This window comes from Ovis canadensis, chromosome 7 (genome assembly GCF_042477335.2).
Source record: "Ovis canadensis isolate MfBH-ARS-UI-01 breed Bighorn chromosome 7, ARS-UI_OviCan_v2, whole genome shotgun sequence".
Taxonomy (NCBI): domain Eukaryota; kingdom Metazoa; phylum Chordata; class Mammalia; order Artiodactyla; family Bovidae; genus Ovis; species Ovis canadensis.
Window position 1 is genome coordinate 63,290,635 of NC_091251.1, and position 22,451 is coordinate 63,313,085.

Here is a 22,451-nt window from a genome sequence, read left to right on the forward strand (position 1 = left end):
TTTTAAAACCATTGGATTAAATATCCATTAATATTGAAAGTAATTCCCACAAACATCCAAATTGAACTTGAGAACTTTACCTTAGGCCAGCAATCCACAACAGAAAGATTCCATACCCTCTGCTTTTACAAGAAAGACAAGAGATCTCTACTGACTGACTGTGTACCTCTTTTTTTTTTTTCTATTTGTCACCCAAAGGATTTTTATTGGCAACAAAAATCAATCCTGGGTCTTTAAGAGATTAAGCACAGTTCAAAGAAAGAGGTTGTACTTTTCAAAAAACTAATGAACCAACATTTCAGCCAATAATGCAAATTATTCAAATACAGAACTAAACTTAGGATTCTGATTAGATTCCATGTTGAACAGCAACAAACCACTAGATTTAATGCATTTGAAGGAAAGAGGACAACTGTTATAAATAAGGACCCTAGGCACCAAATAGGTATTCGCCATTCAGAGCGCTGTTTTCTGTGTGCTAGTGTTCAAGTGAGCTGAAACAATAGATGTTTGTGAGCTTTCAAAACTGTGCAAACAGTTTGCCAGTTTAATTAACTTCCATTTATACTACAACACAAGTCCAGCAGTTCACAGACTCAGTTACTAGCTGTGAAATAAGGCAATTTCAAACATGCTGCATGTACATTATATGGCTGCCAGGTGGGTTACACGTCTCTCACGAGCCTCAAGTCCACTCTGGCAGCTTGCAGCACTTCCCAGCACCACAGGGGCTGGGCATGGCAGGTGTACAGTGAATGCCGGCTTCCTTTCCCCTTTCCTCCTTACTCCAAATATAATAGAAAAATGGCAACATGACGCTTGCTTACAATACCACTAAGACTATTCCTGGGCCTTCCATTCACTGCTTTCCTATTTCATTACACAGGCACCCAAAATACCCCCTTTAACAGAACCTTGCTTGCACCAAAACAACTCCAATTGTGTGTTTAGCACACATACATAGATGCAGTGGAAAATAAAAAGGAAATACACCTCAAATTAGTAATTGTGTATCTTAACGGGAGAACTGAAAACAGTTTTTAATTTTTATCTTATACATTTCTGTATTTTCCAAATGTTTTACAATAAGCATCTGCTGAGTCAAAACTGTTTGATACAACACAGTCCCTCTACACACTCCCCAGAATTATCAAAATGAAGATGACACACAACACCAAGTGTTGACACTGGAGTCACTGAAACTCACTCACTGCCAGGTGGGAGTGGCAGCTGGCACAACCACTTTGGGATCAACAACAGCTCCACATACATGACGACCCAGCAACTCCACTTTTATACACCTGAAGAACCTACCTACACATACAAGAAAGTGACACTGTCAATAACAGCTAAGAACTACAAACAACTCAAAAGTCCATCAACAACAGATATATCAATTATCAAGGAATAGTAAGACAATGAAATACACAATGAAAATTTAGCAATGTATTTAACAATGAGAAAGAACAGATTATTGCTATTTGCATATCCATCGATGAATTCCATATACAGTGGTGAATGAAAAAGCCAGACATTAAAAGAGTACTTACTATATGACTATGATCCCATTTTTATGAAGTTCAAGAACAGTCAAATTTACCTATGGTGATAGAAACTGGATACTGTTATCTTTGTGGAAAAACAATGACTGGGAGGAAGCAAGAGAAAACGTCTGGAAGATAGTAAACATTTTTTATATCTGTGCCTCCTACTTTAAAAAAAGAAGAATAAACTGGATTTGTACCACAGCTCTAACTGCTTACTAGCTGGGTGTTGTTCAGTCGTTCAGTCATGTCCGACTCTTCTGCGACCCCATCGGCTGTCCCTCATCGGGTTTCCCAAGCAAGAATACCAGAGTAGGTTACCATTTTCTTCTCCAGGGGGATCTTTCCAACCCAGGGATCAAACTCGGGTCTTCTGCATTGGCAGGCAGATTCCTTACCACTGACTACCAAGGAAGTTCACTAGCTGTGTGGCCTTGAGCAAATTTCTTAACTTCTCCAAGTTTCAGTTTCTAAACTGTAAACGGGATGAGAATTAAACAAGGCGACGCATTTAGTGTTTAACACAGGCACCAGCACAAGGCAAAAGCACAGTACGTAACAACAGAAGCTGGACAAACATCCCCTAGGTCTTACTATGCACTAGCGGGCACTGCTCTGCCTCTCCCAGTTCCTGTTCTTATCTGCTGCTCAAGGCCACAAGGGCAGGCTGTGAGCTAGGCTTTCAGAAACGGTTTGTGCAGGACATCAACCACAAGCGTTGCTCCTGAGGAGGAGGAGGAGGAATCACTAGTTATGTTGCTGCTGAGGTCTCCAAGGAAAGGAACTGGCAGGAGGTACACATCAGGATTAATCACAGACTACTGGAGAGAAAAATGGCTTTAGCTTCTGAAAGTAGTAGCTGCTTTCTGCAGGAGGAGAAAGACTTATTCCAGTGGAATAACTCATTTTAAATTGAGGAGTCATCTGGGAACTGAAAGAGCTCATCTTTCTTTCCTAAGGAAAGAGAGGAGACAAGTCACTCTCTGTTAAAGGATTTTCTATGTTGACTGGCTAAATTTACTGCCCTTTAATATATTTCAGATTTACAACTAAAATAATTTTTAAAGCATAGGCCTGCTGTATAAAAGCAATTTAAAATGTTGGTCATGAAGCAAGAGATTATACAAGACAGTTTTAGTGAAATGAAACACTATAAATGGAGAATAGTCTCCAATTTAGAAGACCAACCAAGACTAGGAATGACTCAACATATCACGCGGAGAAGGCAATGGCACCCCACTCCAGTACTCTTGCCTGGAAAATCCCATGGACAGAGGAGCCTGGTAGCGACCATGGGGTCGCTAAGAGTCGGACACGACTAAGTGACTTCACTTTCACTTTTCACTTTCCTGCATTGGAGAAGGAAATGGCAACCCACTCCGGTGTTCTTGCCTAGAGAATCCCAGGGACAGGGGAGCCTGGTGGGCTGCCGTCTGTGGGGCTGCACAGAGTCGGACACAACTGAAACAACTTAGCAGCAGCAGCAACATATCATGAATTTTTCTTCCATTAACTTCTATTTTGCTTTCAACTAAGGCACTGAGTGCACCTGACTGAGCCCCACCACTATCTAGCTCTACCATCTGAGAGCTGGTTACTCTCTCTGTGCCTCATTTTCCTCAACTGGAAAATGGGATGATAATCAGGTTATTAAAAGGAGTAAATGAGTTAATAGATATTAAGTGCATAAAAGTGCCAGGCACTACCAAGTGCTATAAAAGTGTTCCTACCATCACTTCTTAATCTTCAGAGGAAGAGACAGAATTCATCTAAAATTGTGAAACTTAATCACAGACTGTACAGATATAGGATGCTGCTGCTGCTGCTGCTAACTGTCTAATATCCAGAGGGAGCTGTGCACTAAGATCATGTCAAGTAAATATGACAATTTGCGGTTTGTAGGTGCACACATGCACGTGCAAACACCCAACCCTTCCAAACCCCTCCCTCTTCTCACAAGTAATTTCAGTCCCTCTAGAACAGAATGTGCCAATGATCCCAAGTTCTTCGGATCCCAAGATAATCCCAACAAAGGTGTGAAATGTTACTCTTCTTCCCAATATTTTCAACGGCCCATTAAAAGAACACACACTGAAAAGGCATGTTTGCCTTTCACATTTCAAAAACTGGAAACTTTCCACAGCACACTTGAACAGCTGAGTGGATGATATTCAAACATGGACTCTTTTCAACCTGTAGCAGAGGAGACCTACTAAAACCTTACATTTTCCTCCAATTGTGAGCACAGAAAGTTTTTCATTTTGTTCCAAAGGAAATGATCTTAACACAGCTCAATGATATCATCACCGTCTGAACCGAGTGGGCATCCGGTGGCTGTGACAGGACTAAATGCTAAAACCCAAGAGTATAAAAGTTAAAAGCGACTCAGTGGAAATGTCAGTTACAACACTCATTCTTTGATTGGCAAGAATCAAACACAGAGACAGAGAACCCTCAAGCAAGGGAATTATGAAGAGTATCCAGCAAAACATAAGGGTAGCACCCGACTTCCCCTCCCCCCACCTCTGCCAGTAAAAAGCTTTTCAATACCCACAGCATTCTGCTTTTCTAAGTGGAAGAGAACTGTGCTTGAAAAGATTACTACATATCATTCTTTCACTGCACCAGTAGGCACATTTACACCTTTCTACCAACACTAGCCAGTCAGATCCAAAATCCCTATCACACTATCTGTGGTTTTTCTCTATTATCAGAGTGACTTAAGTAAGACGGCAATTTTCTTTTTCTATTTTTTAATTTATTTTTAATTGGAGGATAATTGCTTTACAATGTTGCATTAGTTTCTGCTGTACAACAACATGAATCAGCCTTAAGTATACATATATCCCTTCCTTCTTGAGCCTCCCTCCCACTAAGATAGTAGTTTTCTAATTCACTAGTCCAGGGTATCAAAATTTTGCTTAAAAAATAACTGTTCATCTGTACTTCACAGACTTTGGGACACCCAGATAGCTCTCCACTGAAGCCACATCTACAAACACAGCTGACACAGGACAGTGACAGCAATGCCTATCTTTGCTCTACCTTTAGTTGAAAAACCTTGTTCAGCTTTATTATCCAGAACTTGGCACATCAGCAGATAAGGAGGAGAAACTTGCATACTCAGGCTGACTCCTAGCAATGAATTAGATTCTGGGAGCGCAAGGGAAAAGCAGGTAATGGCAGCCATATTTTATTTGCAAAATAATTCCAGCCGGGTCTACTTTCTTGCTGATGTAAGCTGGCTGGTTAGGTTTTGACATTTCATTAAGCTGCTTTGGGTCTTGATCGAAACAGTCGTCCTTCAAATATGTATTTGACTCTACTATGTGTAAGACACTATGCCAGGTGCCAAGGGAGATTAAAAAATGACCTTATTTCACTCTCAGACTCTTTACTTTCTACAACCTCCCTAAACACCAAACAGAGACGAATGGCACTTCTATCCCCTCACAACCATATTTAGGGCCCTTGTTTTACTCTCCTTAAGCCCCTGTGAATACTTAGAGAACCACTATTGTTTTATTATTATGAAGGTTAACTTATACTGCTTTTTTTATAAAATACAAACAGTCAAGGAGGGCACAAAATGAAAAAGAAAATTTCCTTTCCAACCATGCCAACAATCCTACAGCCCAGAAATAAGCACGTTTCTTAGGATTTTTTTCCAGAGATTTATATTTGCAAACCAAGAATTGAGACTTTTTTTCTACATAGGATCTTAAACTAATGTGCCCCTTTTTTTTAATGAAAAAAAGTCTGTTTTACGAATTTTTCTGTATCAGTACTCACAGATTTGCCCAATTCCATAATGTGCTTATATGGCATTTAACCAGTCCCTTTGAAAGGCACTTAGATTACTTCTACTGTTCAGTTCAGTTCAGTTCAGTTGCTCAGTTGTGTCCGACTCTTTGAGACCCCATGAATCGCAGCACACCAGGCCTCCCTGTCCATCACCAACTCCCGGAGTTCACTCAGACTCACATGCATCGAGTCCGTGATGCCATCCAGCCATCTCATCCTCGGTTGTCCCCTTCTCCTCCTGCCCCCAATCCCTCCCAGCATCAAAGTCTTTTCCCATGAGTCAACTCTTCGCATGAGGTGGCCAAAGTACTGGAGTTTCAGCTTTAGCATCATTCCTTCCAAAGAAATCCCAGGGCTGATCTCCTTCAGAATGGACTGGTTGGATCTCCTTGCAGTCCGAGGGACTCTCAAGAGTCTTCTCCAACACCACAGTTCAAAAGCATCAATTCTTCAGCGCTCAGCCTTCTTCACAGTCCAACTCTCACATCCACACATGACTACTGGAAAAACCATAGCCTTGACTAGACAGACCTTTGTTGGCAAACAAACCCAAGTAAGATGGTAAGTGTTGCAAGAGGGCATCAGAGGGCAGACACACTGAAACCATACTCACAGAAAACTACTCAATCTAATCACACTAGGACCATAGCCTTGTCTAACTCAATGAAACTAAGCCATGCCCGCGGGGCAACCCAAGACGGGTGGGTCACAGTGGAGAGGCCTGACAGAATGTGGTCCACTGGAGAAGGGGACGGGAAACCACTTCAGTTCCTGCCTTGAGAACACCATGAACAGTATGAAAAGGCAAAATGATAGGATCCTGAAAGAGGAACTCCTCAGGTCAGTAGGTGCCCAATATGCTACTGGAGATCAATGGAGAAATAACTCCAGAAAGAATGAATGGATGGAGCCAAAGCAAAAACAATACCCAGCTGTGGATGTGACTGGTGATAGAAGCAAGGTCCGATGCTGTAAAGAGCAATATTGCATAGGAACCTGGAATGTCAGGTCCATGAATCAAGGCAAATTGGAAGTGGTCAAATAAGAGATGGCAAGAGTGAACGTCCACATTCTAGGAATCAGCGAACCAAAATGGACTGGAATGGGTGAATTTAACTCAGATGGCTTCTACTGTTACTCTATTGCAACGCTATAGTGAATATCTCTGCATGTTTGCTGGCTCACTTTCGCAGGTATGTTCATAAGATAAACTACTAACTGTAGCAGGAATGTGTATAGACAATTTTTAGTTTTGAAAGATAATGTTAGAAAAAAAGAGAGAGAAAAGGAAAGGGAAGGAGGGAGGGAAAGAGAGAGGGAAGCAAGGAAGGAGAGAGGGATGGGAGGAGGAAGGAAAGGAAAGAGAGAGAAAGAAAATAAACGCTGTGGCCAACACCAGGGGCTACCTACTCACAGCAAATGCCACTTTCCTTCTGGCCAGCAAAGCTCCATTGCTGCCCCCTTTCCTCTCAGTACCCACATGCTTTGAGAAAGCTGGGCCCTAAGACTGGTCTAAGCAAGCAATGGGAGCCCCCTCTCTCCATGCCAGTCATCAGATGAGATGTGGGCATCTGGCCCAGTTTTGCCAAAGGGGCACAGGAGAAGTTCTGGGGGTGGGGCTCCCAGCAAAGGTTTTCTCTGGTTTCCTCTTTTCCTGCCTCTGGACACCATACATCACCTGTGTACGAGGATATGGTGGTTGGGAACACAAGGAGCCAAGCTGGAGGTCAAATGTCAAACACTGAGGCTGGCAAAGAGGAAACTTAGCTGAGCCTTTCATTAATGAACCCCAAAACTATGCTAACTTTTGTTTACATGAGATAATAAAGATCCTTACTATTTAAACCACTTTTAACTGAGTTTTGTTTACTTGCAAGGAAAGTGTTCCCACTGCACACCTGTTCTCTAAAAAGAAGCCCACTGGATTTACAATCCCACCCAGGGCACATACAAAAGCATCTATCCCCTCACAGCCTTGGCTTCACCGGGGTTTAGTCCCCATGTGTTCTCAGGGTATTTTCTCTTAATGGCCAGAGTGCTTTCTTCCTTGGAGAGTCTAGCAGCTCTCTCCCCAAATAAGGACACATTGCAAAAAGGTGACCCGAAGACGGCCAGTATTTCATTCTTCTTCACCTGCGACACAGCACTGAGACACAGGCTCACCTGCTCCTTCAGAAGAGTAGACGCTGTCACCCGGGGCCATACGTTCTCAGTGCCTTAGAGTCAGACCTGACTCTGCTAGGCTGGGACAGTCACCAGGGTGTGGAAGGACAGCCCCAGACTGGAACCTGGATGACCTAGTTCAGATCTGCTGCTTATGAGCTGGCTGGCTGCAGAGATGTCACCCAAACTCCCATTCCACATTCTTTGAATGTAAAAGGCCGGCTCCTGAAACTAAGGCCCAGGGTCCTTATTAGGATAAGATGGGGACAGGCGTGTGAAGGTGATAGACCGTCACAGACTATTAGACGTAGGAGTGAGGCTGATCCCCACAGATCCATGCTGAGAGGGGGCCAGGCCAAGGGCAGGCAGATCGCCTGTCTCCAGCCCTTTCTGTTCTCCCTGTCACTCCTGCCATCACTGTGGGCAGCCTGTCAGGTCAGGACTAATAACCAGAAGAAAACCCAACCAACCACTTCCACTCCTCCCACAGTTAAGCTGAACTCCCAGGAGCAGCATCACAGTCAGTGAATGAGAGGTGATGTTCAGACAAGAGTCAGTGCGTGCCAGGGTCACTTACAATGATTACTAAGGCTCAGACTGGTACCTGGGCAAAACATGTATGATTCTGAGCAAACTTCCAAAAGGTTAGTTTGGCCCACGCTTTTCTCATCCCTCTCATTCGCTCTTGAGCATTGTAATGGATTCAATCACTGCTTTCTGCACTCCACTCCCCTATATAATGGCATCATATGTCCCCCTTCTGTACCATGTGACTTTGCAGTACTTCCCATGAGAATGGCCTGAGTATACTTCCGCACTGCACTGATGTTGGGCTTGGCCATGTGATTTGTGTTAACTAATGGTTATGAGCCAAAGCCTTAAGAGGCATCATGCATTTCCACCTGCCCTCTTAGGCTGCTGCCATTTGCCATAAGGTAAGCATGCCCTAGGCCCCAGAGTAACAAGCACATGTGGAACAGACTCAAAGCCAAATGATCAACTAAGTAGAAAAATAAATCCCTGTGGTTGTAAGGCACTGAGATCAGGGATTGTTCATTATGCAGCAACATCATATAGTAACCTAATACAAACATCTTAAGAGCAAAAATAAACTGTGGAAAATTCTGAAAGAGATGGGAATACCAGACCACCTAACCTGCCTCTTGAGAAATCTGTATGCAGGTCAGGAAGCAACAGTTAGAACTGGACATGGAACAACAGACTGGTTCCAAATAGGAAAAGGAGTACGTCAAGGCTGTATATTGTCACCCTGCTTATTTAACTTCTATGCAGAGTACATCATGAGAAACGCTGGACTGGAAGAAACACAAGCTGGAATCAAGATTGCCAGGAGAAATATCAATAACTTCAGATATGCAAATGACACCACCCTTATGGCAGAAAGTGAAGAGGAGCTAAAAAGCCTCTTGATGAAAGTGAAAGAGGAAGAGTGAAAAAGTAGGCTTAAAGCTCAACATTCAGAAAACGAAGATCATGGCATCTGGTCCCATCACTTCATGGGAAATAGACGGGGAAACAGTAGAAACAGTATCAGACTTTATTTTGGGGGGCTCCAAAATCACAGCAGATGGTGACTGCAGCCGTGAAATTAAAAGACGCTTACTCCTTGGAAGGAAAGTCATGACCAACCTAGATAGTATATTCAAAAGCAGAGACATTACTTTGCCGACTAAGGTCTGTCTAGTCAACGCTATGGTTTTTCCAGTGTCATGTATGGCTGTGAGAGTTGGACTGTGAAGAAGGCTGAGCACCAAAGAATTGATGCTTTTGAACTGTGGTGTTGGAGAAGACTCTTGAGAGTCCCTCGGACTGCAAGGAGATCCAACCAGTCCATTCTGAAAGAGATCAGCCCTGGGATTTCTTTGGAAGGAACGATGCTAAAGCTGAAACTCCAGTACTTTGGCCACCTCATGCGAAGAGTTGACTCATTGGAAAAGACTCTGATGCTGGGAGGGATTGGGGGCAGGAGAAGGAGGGGACGACCAAGGATGAGATGGCTGGATGGCATCACGGACTCGATGGACGTGAGTCTGAGTGAACTCCGGGAGATGGTGATAGACAGGGAGGCCTGGCGTGCTGCGATTCACGGGGTCGCAAAGAGTCAGACACGACTGAGCGACTGAACTGAACTGAGTGGTAAGTTTGCCTGGCACCAAATAATCAAGCAATAATAAAATATTGGTGCTTATTTTAAGGAGATTTTAATTCATTCATCATTCATACATGTACAGAGAACTCCTACACGTAAGGCACCACAGTAGCCCCACAGGAAGCTGAGCATAATGAAAAATATGAAGTAATCATTCCTACAAGCATCTTTTCAGTCTAGCAAATCCCCAAGCCTCCTTAATTCTACTGGAGGAGAGCAGTCCATGCTGACAAAGCTTCTGTTCATTTCATTTATTCATTCATTCACTGCCCTGGGTTAAATCACAGAAGGGAAAATTCAATATCTATGCATTTAAGGATCTGATTCTCATACTTATTAATGGTGAAATCTACTTCCTTCTACAAATGTATTCTTAAAGAAAGAAACTAGAAACTTGTTTCTAGTTTACAAACTAGTTTGTTTTTAATGAACTCCTTTGTTCTATTAATCTTCATTTATTCACTCAACATATGTTTACTGAGCACCTATGATTCTCCAGGCAGATGAATGGTACCTGTGCTAGGAAGCAACGCACACAATTCCTAGCCCCAACCCCTAGCTGCCCAGGTGCACCACTAACCACAAAAGAATTTTTTTAAATTATGGTTGACAGCTCCATGTAGTATCTAAAGAAATTTTTTTAATAAAAATAAAAAAATATTCCTATAGTTTTTAACTCCTATAGTTTAACTCCAATGCCTTCTTTCAATTCTACTTTTAAAAGAATTCTAGGGATTTTCCTGGCAATCCAGTGGTTAAGACTTCACCTTCCATTCCAGGGGTGCAGGACTGATCTCTGGTCAGGGAGATAAGATCCCACATGCCTCGCAGCCAAAAACATAAAAAACAATAGAAGCGATACTGCAACAAATTCAATAAAGACTTTAAAAGATAATAAACAGAAGAATTCCACCCAACTTGCAAACGTGGTGATTTCACCATCTTGCCTCCCGTTTTATCAAGGAGGACAGAGAAGATGTGTTTCGATAGTACTCCTCCTCACATTGACCGCCACACACAGAGGTGTGGGAGACTCACATTTAATAACCTTCGGCATGAAGTCTTCAAAGGTCTTCGGGAAATCTAGATAAATTACATCCACTGGTTTGCCCTTCTTCCCACATTTATTTTCTCCCTCAAAGAATGTAATAGGTTCATCAAGCATGATTTCCCCATCCGCACATCATGCTTTTCGGAAGGGTCCTGTGATCTCACCCTCTCCCATGGATTGCACAAGCCTGCTGGGCATGGAGGTGAATTAGCTCTGAAAGTAAGGAGCATTCCCCGATTCTAAGTGGGAGTCACAAAAGGGAAGCATCAGAGTAATAAGAACATACACGCATATCCCTCTCTATGCAGACCTGTTCTAAGCACTCTATACAGATTCACTCATACAACGTAGAACCCCAGAGGCAGGAGTGGACCTGGGCAGTCCAGGGCTAGAGTCCAGGCCCTGCAGCTTCTGCAAATCCCAACATGTGCCAGGGACTCTGGCTTCCCTACCAGCCTGTCTTCAGCCAGCTCGATGAGGATCCCCAGGAAAGAAGCAGAGAGGGAAGGCCATCCCAGAGATGTCCTTTATTTCAGGACACAGCTTTTCCCTGGACACTCTGGGATAAATTCTAGTGTTTCCCACAAAAGGAGCTCGTAAGCGTCCCCTAAAGCTGCCAACATCCTGCTTCCTCTAGGCAGGGCCTGCTCACCGCTCCAGAAACAAAGCAAAAAGGAGAGCCTCCTCAGTAGTGAAGGGCCACAGCCATAACCCAAGAATGCTCTGAAGCTTGGCTGGAGGCCTTGCCTGAAGGGCCCGGCATCTCAGAGCCCTGAGCTGCTCTCCTAAATGCTTCAATCTCTTCTTACTGAAGCCCCTACCCTGCTACTAAGCTCAGAAATGCAGGAAAGGTAGGGGGTTGGTGGGGGGCAGGCGCTGACACACCATCTCCTTTCCCTCTAGTCTCTCTCCAGGAGCTAGTTTTACATCTCTATGGGGTTTCGGGCTTCTCTGAAATCTTCCATCTTGGGTGGCTGAACGGGTGGGGGAGGAGAGAATCCAGATTGTCTGGGTCAATGACACGCTACAAATCTGGCCCAGGGCCGCCACCTGGAAATCTAAAGCGAAGGATATTATTAAAGTCACAGGTTAAGGATCCCTCACTCCACAGCTCCTCATTTAGAAGCCTGCAGTGGCATTAAATGTAAACACTTCCCCAGAAAGCTTTAAAACAGAGGGAGGTTTTTATTAAACGACTTAATTGAGGGCCACTTCTCATGTGGAAAGCTTTTTACTGGGAGGAAGAAAAAGGCCTGGTGGGTGTTTTCCAAGACACTTGTTTTTTTTTAATCTGCCATGTTGTACTGGGGAAATGAAGCACCACTCGGGGCAGGTCTGTGCCCTGGCTGCTAATTCTTCAGCAGAATTAAAAAATAATAAGACCTAGTCTCCAGCAGCATGGAGAACCCAGCACGACAGTGTTAACTCCAAAATTCATTTCAAGAGTCATTGGAATCACTGGGCAGAAAAAGTAGTTAAATTAAGGCTGGCCAAAAGGACCCAAATTAATGAAGAAAGATATTCTAAAACTTGAAATAAGGACATGATGTGGTAGAACAGGTCTGATGAAACTGAGGCTTGGGTTACTCTACAAAGACACCAAATAAAAGGAATGAAGAGTTGAGGCTCACTACAGTGCATAGATGGACCAGGGAAACATGACGCTGAGCGAAAGAAGCCAGGGCAAAAAGGCCACATGTTGCATGATTCTATTTAAGATAGCCAGGTAGACTGGTGGTGCCTGCGCCTGCAGGGAGATAGGAACGTGAAATGACAGCTTAATGGGTACAGGGTTTCCCTCTCGGGTGATGAGAAAGCCCTGGAATTAGTGGTTGCACAATGCTGTGAATGTACTTACTGTCATGGACCTGAACACTTTAAACTGGCTAAAACGGTCAATTATACACTGTATGAGTTTTACCATAACGAACTAGAAAATAACAGGAATTACAGAAGAATCCTCTTTCAGCTCCTAACCCAGGAGGAATCACTTCCTCACCTGAGTGCAAATATACAAGCAAAGTAATAAATAATATTATTTTACTAATAACTCATTTTTTGAGCTGAAATTCCCAAGTACACTAAGCACTTCTGAAGACTACATCACTTCCCCCACACCTGTCTTCAGGTAGGTGGTGTTATCATTAGCCTGACGCTACAGGTAAGGAAACCAAAGCACAAGAAGGTCCAGGAGCTTGCCCCAGGGTCAGCAGGCAAACAGGGGAAAAGCCAAAGGATGAACCCAGAGGGAGCACAGCAGGGAGCTTACACCCAAACTCAGAGTCAGAATCATACACTCTGCCACCGGAATGCTTTCTGGGCCTGGTTTCCCACTTTGCCCACAACACAGACATCCCTTGGCTGCTGAGCCCTAATCCCTTTCAGTGGCATTTCCTAAGTGACCACTTATGCACCAAGTTCTCCGGAAAAACCACATTCAAAGTCACATGTCTGTAGAACTACTTCACTTGGACAGTTATCTTCATGTATTCTGATTTATTCTCTTAGTCCTTGGAACAACGCGGTAAAACAGGAGGGCGATGCAATTGCCTGTCCTTTCCTGGGGAGAAAAGCAAGCTGCCGAGGGTTTGTAGTTGACCTCGGGCCACACAGAGGGTGCAGGCGCCCAGCTTCTGTTCCGTGCCCCACGCTGTTGTCTTCCTAAGCAGCCAGGTTCAACTACTCTGAGACTTTCAGGGATTTTTTTTTTTTAAGCATGTAAGTTATGTATATGTAAATCTATATTTATATGTAAATAGATGCACGCAATTACAAATGAAGTTAAGGAGCAGTTTAATGGAGAGAAAAGCAGCTCTTCCTACATTTCAGGGGCACCTGTTGGGTAACCCAGAAGCACCCACAAAAAGTTGAATTCCATTCCCTCCACTCCTCTTAAGAAAGCAGGACTCTTTGCCTCTGGTCAACAGCTCTCTTTGATAAGAGATGTTAAAAGCTACCACTGGGGTTTAGAGATGCCACCCTGCCAGGGCTCTCAGCCTCCCACCACTGACTTTTGGGGCTGGATAAGTCTTTATGGGGCTTCCCTGGTGGCTCAGATGGTAAAGAATCCACTTGCAATGCAGGAGACCAGGGTTCGAGACCTGGGTTGGGAAGATCCACTGGAGAAGGAAATAGCAACCCACTCCAGCATTCTTGCTTAGAGAATTCCATGGACAGAGGAGCCTGATGGGCTACAGTCCATAGGGTTGGAAAGAGTCAAGCACAACTGACAACTAACACACAAGTATTTACTGGGGGGCCATCCCGTGCATTGTAAGGAACTTAGCAGCATCCCTGGCTTCTACCTCCTAGATGCCAGTAGCCACCACTACCCCCAGGTCGTGACAACCAGGATGTCTCTAGATACTGCCAAATGCATTTGAGAGCCACTGCACTATGTCAGAGAGATGTGGCCCTCACACCTCTAGAAGGTAGGAGCTATATGCCCATCTTAGATGAGGTAACAGCCCTGAAATGGACGAGGAACCTACCCAGAACACCACACTCCTTGTGAGGGACAATGTGACTTCCAAGTCAAGCAGGTGAGACACCCCCTACACCCTCACCCTACAGTAGGGAGACAGAATGGGAAGACCAGAGGTGGATCTGTCTTCTATCAGCTTGTGTATTGAAAATACTAAAACTATGCTTTGCCCTAGGAAGATGGACATGGACTTGAACGCTCCCAGGGTTTGATTCTCAGCTCCAAAGAAAATACACTCTGCTTGCAATAACAGTCTCAGCAATGCCTGGAAGGTTGAAGGGCATCCTTGACTCACAAAGTAATCTGCATGGGGGTAGGCATGCCCTTTGAATAATAAATGCTTTAAGCATGAACACAAACAGCATATCTCTAATCATGAGAGCCTGAAATACTTTTAAAATATGCTTTTATCAAGAATTCCCCGATTATTTTGGTGAAACAGCCGCCCCTCCACATTCTCACTCTTCTTAGCACTCATCTGTATTTCTGCTTAGAAACCACTGATACTGGTAGAGAGACATGAAATACAGGATATCACGTTTCAATGGGCTGAGTGACATCCATCCTTCCTCCTATAAAACTTGATCGAGCATCTATTTCCTGCTAGACACATGATGCAAGGTCAGTCAGGAGATCCCTCCTCTTTGCAGGTTGGTTTACAGGGTTTTTGAGGGGCAGGAGGGTGCTTCCTCCAACATGTTGGCAAAGGGCACTGACCATGTTCTAATTGCTGAGATAAAGGTATCTGCAAGCAGTCAACAGTCTGTGAAGCAGTGAATGAGCGGTGAGTTGAGGGGATGGATGAAGAGGCTGTGCAGTAACCAGAGAAGCCCAGCTCAGGGCCAGGAGAGTCTGAACCCTTGATCCAAGCACTTCACAGGTGCACAAATCTGACAAGTGACCCAATTTCTCATGGCCTCTCTTCCCTCACCTGTAGAGTGGGTTTATGATAGCATCCATCCCACAGAGTTGTTAGGTTGAACACTCTCAGGCAGGGCTGGAAGTAGAGGCTCTAGAAGCATTTGCTATTATTATGCAAATCACTGATTTGGGCAGTTCTCCTGAGAAGTCCGGGCTTCCCAGGTGGCACAGTGGTAAAGAACCCACCTGCAATGCAGAAAGAAAAAATTCAGATTTGATCCCTGTGTTGGGAAGATCCCCTGGAGGAAGGAGGAGGAAATGGCAACCCACTCCAGCGTTCTTGCCTGGAGAATCCCAGGGACAGGGGAGCCTGGTGGGCTGCCGTCTCTGTGGGGTCGCACAGAGTCAGACACGACTGAAGCAACTTAGCAGCAGCAGCTGCCTCACATCCAGGACACTGGGCTCACTGCAAGTTATCCATATCCTTAGCAAGAGGTGGTGGTACCCTGAGCAGACCGTACCTGACGAACTAGGTAACTAGTGGCTCCAATCCTCCCCTCTTCCCTACTTCCTCTCTCCCTCTAACCTTACACTTCCTTCCACCACCACCACCCCCACCAAAAAAAAAAAAAAAAACAGCTTACAGGTGGCTCAGGGCAATGCAGACAAGTTAGGGCTGAGCTCTGTCTGACTACAAATGGGACAAAGGTGCTCAAGTCCCAATCTTTAAGTTCACAAGTCAGAAAAAGATCTTAAATTTGGTAAACTCCAGCCAGCCCTTTGCAAACTGCTGCTGCTGCTAAGTCACTTCAGTCATGTCCGACTCTGTGCGACCCCATAGATGGCAGCCCACCAGGCTCCCCCATTCCTGGGATTCCCCAGGCAAGAACACTGGAGTGGGTTGCCATTTCCTTCTCCAACCTTTGCAAACTACTCTCTCTTATCTCCTTCCTTCCATTCTTTCTCTATCAGTTCTTCTCCGACTCCAAAAGCTTTTACTGTAATCACCACTCTCAGTAAACTTTCCAGGTTTTTGATATTTGACTAGGGCAAGGAAAGCAGCTAATCAACTTTTCAGTTGCTGCTGTGGAATTCTGAGTAAGTCACTGTTTTAATAAGGAGGATAAAAATCTCATAGGCAAAAATAGTGGAGAAGCAATTTTTTTTTTTTTTTTACAAAAAGCTATCTGTAATACAGCTAAAACAAAGCTCAAGGATATGGATTAGTTCATGGGATATCCTAGAACCTCTTTATAACTTTGAAAACTGGACCATTTCTTTTCCCTCTGAAATAAAATCAAAATAGGGCAGCCATTATAGAGGCTCAAACTCTTGAACTGGAATCTGCAAATGCCAGACTTCACCAGGTCTCTCACCTGGAAAAAAATGGGACCAACAACACAAGCATTGCTGGATCTGTGGAAGGAGTACTAGTCTCAGGGGTCCTCTTCCCTGAATGGACTCCAATCTGCAAGGGAAAACAGACTGCCTGTTTGACAGGCAGCAAAATTCGGGGCAAGAAAGCCAGGGGGGATCAGAGGTAAAACTCAAAAGAATGACTGAAGCCAAATCTAGAAAATCTGAATCATTTTGCCTCAGTCCTCTGGAAAAAGAGATAAACAAGAGTGAAAAAATATTAATAATAAAGGAGCTTTACAGATTCAAGAAAACTACTAAGTAACAGCTTGAGCCGTTACATACTCCAAAGGCAAGCAGAAAGTCCTGTGACTGGGCAGCAAGGGATAGAATCTGCCCTATAAACAAGAGGCTATGGGCAGGCTGGCTAGAATATTCCACCTTCACAACTAATGCTCTGTGCTCTAATCCTAAACACTAACTCCAAGATGACCCTCACTACCGAACCAATCCTTCTTAGGGTGAAATATAAAGGTAAAGCCCACTGTAGTAATGGACACTAACACAGTAACCCTGTTTTCAACTCATCTTTTCTGATTATAGCTCCATGCACCTCTAAAACCTTCTCACCTATAATTTTAAAAGCTTGAGGTAATTACAATGCAGCAAAGTTTTGTTTTTGTTGAGAGTACCACATAAACAGGAATTGAATGTCCACAGCTTCATTTTGCTTCAGGATGTTCAACACTGAATTTTGTTTTTAATCTCTTACGTAACAACCAATTATCTCCAGAAATTCAAAGGTTTGCAGAACTTGAAGAAATGTGGAGACGATGTCCCTCTAACCCAGGATTTGGGATCCATTCAGAGCATTTCCAAACAGCCTAATCTATCTTCTCCATTTAAAAAGCCAGAAAAAATAGGATTTCATAAAATTTCCCTTGAGATGACGAGACCGCAGTGATCTTGAGTCTAATATTACACACCGTCTCGTAGAGGAAAACAGTAAATCAATCCAGATCTAAGGGGACTGTGGTGTTAGAAAAACAAAGCACAGGAAAACATAATTTCTCAGTCAGTTCTGCTTCAGAGGCACAAGGAGCAGTGGAAAGGCTCAGCTTTGAATTCAGGCAGACTGGGTGCTCTCAAACCTCAGCTCTACCATGTCTTCCAAGCATCTTAGCTTCCCGGGATCTTTTTGGGCCTCAGGTTCCTCATCTGTAAAATGAGGTTGCTGCCACCTCCCTCTCGGGAACATACGGGTTTTAGAGACAGAGCCCAAGGGCTCAGCTGGCTACCTGACACGTGAAAGGCAGAGAGTCAACAAATGTGACTCCTCTTCAACCCTGGGGTTATTAGCCCTGTGGGTCAGCAGTTTGGAAATCACTTTCCCAAAGAGAACACTGTGAAGTCATTTCCTGTCCGTCCCAGGAAATAGGAGCTAAAGGAGCAAGAGCATGATAAAGAACCAACATCCACAGGCTGGCCAGAGCCATAGACAAGAAGCAAACCACCTGCTCACAAAGTACTAGATTGGCCAAAAAGTTCCTTCGAGTTTTTCTGTAACGCCTTACAATGGCTGCTGTACACTCCTCCCAGCTCTGTGCACAGAAGGCCTCTACTCACTAAGCTTAGGCTGCCAGTTACCAACAACCCAAAAATGGACCCAGTAACATTCTCTGCCAGCTTCACCACCCCAGATCACGTCCCCACACTGCTTAACTAAGTACTCCTGAAGCAAGTCTCACTGGCCAGAATCATGCCTCCTCTTTTCTCACTTCCCTTGGCATGACCTGTGTACAAACCCTTTCCTCTCGTCCATCAGATAAACTTGACATAGGGACTTAACATAACTGAAACCTAAGAAAACTTTTCTTGTGCCTGCTGTGCTAATGAATTGAGAAGGTATCTATCTATCCAGGTGGTGTCAGCCAGGTGGTACCCAGCTGCCCCCAAAGTTCTTCACACTCATCGTGAGGGTAAGAGCTCCCAGCTCACTATCAACCCTGGTTTACATCTCCACCAGATTTCAAGCTCCATAAGTCATGGACTATACCCTGTTTACCTAGCACCCAGCAAGCACTACAGAGCTATGCCAAGAGTGGGGACTTTGTAAGAACTAAATTTGTTAAAAGAGTGAATAAAGCAATGAAACAAAACCCAAAATTTGATATGAAATTTAAGATGAAGCTCTCTCTTCCCCAGGGATATTGGTTTAGGAACAGAAGACAGTGACTAAGAAGAAAGGGAAAGGGGAGTTGGACTGGGATGATTGACTGAAAACTCCAATAAACTCCCCCTATGTGAAAACCAGAAATCCTGGTGCTGGTCCCATCAAATTCTCTTTTTATTTTTTTTCCACTTTCAGGATTTTCATGGCATAATTCGTTTCTTGATAACAGCAATGTCATGTGACAGAATAAAGTAAGTACTTAGACATTCAGGGGAAATTACCCAATTTTAAATTCCCCTTGAACTTTGTTTTTCTTCTCTGATGCCAACCTCTCAGCCAGTTCACTGCCCTTCAGTGCCAGGATCAGAGGAAGAAAAGAAAGAAAAAGCACAAAATCAGTTCAGTTTTTTTAAAAGCATCAATGGCATCTCTTAGATAAATAGGTTGGGGGGGGGGGCGCATTGAGGAAGTTAAGGAGGCCATTAAATTCTTTAACGACCTCCTACCCCATGGCACAAGCAAATTAACTTGAAGGGAAAAGAAAAAAGAAGCTTAATAGGGCAGTCTATTCCTAACACAAATCAAAGGTCACTCTTCCGAAATGACACATATCCTTTCTCTAAATAAGGAAGACCCTCACTAACTCTTTCTTCACTTACTTTCTCCTAATCCCTAGAATATTAGAGCTGCTACTCCAAAGGAAGAAATGTTTACATAAATCTGTTTAGGTCCATATTTACATATACTTTTTCTTTTTTTCCAGAATGTACCATTATAGTCAGTTTATGGCTGTTCAGGTGCAATTTTTCAGAGACTAAGAGTGCAACAGTATCCTCAAATGAACATCCCCACCCCCCAAATGGAGACAAGATTAGTAAATTAAACCAGTCAATAACATGGCTTCATTTTGTTGGCCTGGTCCAAAAAAAAAAATTCAACAGTAGGAAAACACTTTCCATATGGTCTTTTTCCCCCAAAGGTTGAAGCTTCGGGTCAGGGGCCACCCTGTGAGACTATGCACTCCACATAACCTCTATTCTCAAGACAAGACAATTAAGCTGGCTGCCACAGCATCCCCTCTTGCAGCAACTGAACAGTGATAGGAGCAGAGATAGGAGCAGAGCATGGTGGTGGAAGAAGGTGGGAAAGAGAGAAAAAACAATGCTACAGTTTGTATTTTTCAAAATGAATGCTCTTTTGACTCACATTAGGAAACTAGAAATGAACACAAACTTTCCCCCAACTCTGGAGGGCATTATCTTAAAAGGATGTCACACCACTACAAATACAAATGTAATATAGAGGGACAGTGCCTAAGAAAAAAAATAAAATCCACTGGGTTGTGGCCAGGTAGCAGAAAGGTGGGAATCTCATACAAACATCATACTTAGGTACCACAGTAAATTAACCAAGATCCCAGGAGACTGTCACAATAACAAACACACTTTAAGAAAACATATGATCAAATTCAGTCAATGTATACATACATTCAATATTTCCTTAGTCCTATTTCCCTATCATTTTAACAATCATTCGACAAGTGGTGAAGGTCTCACCTCAGATGTATCATGCTACTGTAGGCACCAATTCCCTAACTCAGATATTATTCTATCAACAAGAAATAATACACTGTGTTATTACTTATATCTGCTGGGCTTAATCACATACTGGGAATAAACCCAATTTACACAATGACGCCTAACACACATATTAACACCATGTCAACTAAAAATACAGATCTTGTGTTCTTAAAAGATTTCCCCACATTTATGTAGAATCATTATCTGTGCCAGAGGATCTCCAAAAGCTGAGATTCTTAAATTATGTTTCTGCCTTTTAATCTGAAATCCTTTCCAAACAGGACAAGTCAAACTATCACTTAGTTTCCCTGAATAAGACAACCCTACTGACTCTTGCAAGGACTTCATGACTTTAATCCCTACACTCCCATCTCCTTGGCAGAAAGTGCACTAACAGTATTTTCTGTTAACAGAGGGGCAAAAGCAAAGGGAACTCCAGAAAAAGGCACCATCTGCAGTTTAAAGTCGGAAAGCACCAACCCACAGGCTCTTCAGGTAGAGGGGTGGTTTACAGAAGACGGAATCAAGAGCAGCTGAGAAGATCTCCTCTAGTAGTGCAAGGAAAAGGCAATGGCACCCCACTCCAGTACTCTTGCCTGGAAAATCCCATGGGCGGAGGAGCCTGGTAGGCTGCAGACCATGGGGTCGCTAAGAGTCGGACACGACTGAGCGACTTCACTTTGACTTTTCACTTTCATGCATTGGAGAAGGAAATGGCAACCCACTCCAGTGTTCTTGCCTAGCAAATCCTAGGGACGGGGGAGTCTGGTGGGCTGCAGTCTATGCGGTCGCACAGAGTCGGACACGACTGAAGCGACTTAGCAGCAGCAGTAGTGCAAAAAGCACGCCCCCAAAGCACATTAGAATCACCTGGCGTTTAAACGCCATTGTTCAGGCTGCGCCCCAGCTCAGAATCTCTAGAGGTGTGAGGGAGGCACCGCAGTTTTTCAAAACTCTCCAGATGTGCAGCCAACTTTGAGAACCAATACCCCCAAAGAATCCCCAACGTGTTTTAAACAGTGCGTTGCGAGCAGCGTTGGAGAGGTACGGCAGCCTTGGGGTGAAGGGGTATACACCGAGTAAATATACAAAGTTTTTAAAATCCTGTGTAACTAACTCTAGCATGACAGCCAAGCACCTGTGAAGAGGCCAAACAGTGATGCAACTTGGAAAAGTCCCTTGGAAAGCTAGGATATGTGCTGTACGCGAGGCGGGGGCTTTCAGGACGACCTGCCTGGACCGGGTACGCCGGAGAGACGGAGACGCCCACCCGCCCTTTCTTTTCGAGGGATGGTTGGGACCAGCACGCCCCGAAGTAAAGGAAAAACAGGGTCGGACAGGGACAGAGGTGCTCGTTTGGGTCCGGGAGGAATCCTAGCTCACTCGCAGCTGTCACTTAAGGCCGAGGGTCGAGGCAGGGAGTGCTAAGGCTGCCAGGCGCCCTTCGCTGCACGGCGGTTCCGGAGGCCCTCCCTCGCCCGGGGCCCCAACGCGGGCCCCCCAGGAACCGGACCGTCTGTGCCGCACGCCTCCCAGCCAGGCGCGCGCGCGGGAGCCTGGAGCGCACCTTCCAGCCCCATGGGAGACGCTGCACAAACTGCGCGGCGTGGGGCTCTGACGGCGGACCCGAGCCCCTCCGGGTCCCGCCGCCCACGGCGACACCTCGGCCCCTGATCCCCGCAACCACTTTCGGCTCACTTACCGCTGCCTACCAGGTCCCGCTCCCGCCTCCTCCAGCAGAGCCCAGCTCGAGTGCAGAGTCCGCGGCGCCGCCTAGAGGCCGGGCGAGCCCGGGCCCCGCCCCACACGCCTGCCCGCCCCCGGGGAGGAGGGGCCGGCGGCCCCTTGCCCCATTCCGGGCCGGCCCGCCCCGCCCTCTGCAGCCGCCTTGCGCGCCCTCCCGGCCCTCCCGGTTCCCCTTGAGCCGCCCCGGCCCTCGGGACACGTCTCCCTGCACCCCGACACCAACCCTCCTCGGCTCGGCCCGGGACGCGCCCGCCCCTCCGCCAGCACCTCTTCCCCACCCCACCCCACCCCGTCGGGCCTCACACTCCTCTCCAGCAACGCTTTCTCCTCACCCTTCCCCAGATCGGAATGTCCCCCTGCCTCCCCTCCGCCTTCCCCCGTACTTTTCGCCTTGAGCCTCGGCCATTCCAAATTCCTGGGAGCTTTGCCTGTTTCGCACCCCCGATTCCCCTTCTGTCCCTTGCCCACGGCCCCTTTTCTCCCTACCTTTCCAGGCAGCCTTTTTCTCCCCGACCTAGT

At 45.1% G+C, this 22,451-nt stretch overlaps 1 protein-coding gene across 5 annotated transcripts in view; it reads right to left on the minus strand.

Annotated features, from left to right (window-relative positions):
- The window catches only part of CGNL1 (cingulin like 1), a 172,859-nt gene extending 150,697 nt beyond the window's left edge, over positions 1 to 22,162 (minus strand). For 2 of the 5 annotated variants that reach the window (XM_069596401.1, XM_069596397.1), the window contains exon 1: positions 21,889 to 22,162. The gene's annotated coding sequence lies outside the window, so the exon portion shown is untranslated. Of the gene's footprint in view, positions 1 to 15,147; positions 15,324 to 18,887; positions 18,956 to 21,888 lie in introns of all 5 variants that reach the window. The other 3 variants (XM_069596400.1, XM_069596399.1, XM_069596398.1) reach the window with 3 other exon arrangements.
- Between the last annotated feature and the right edge of the window lie 289 nt (positions 22,163 to 22,451).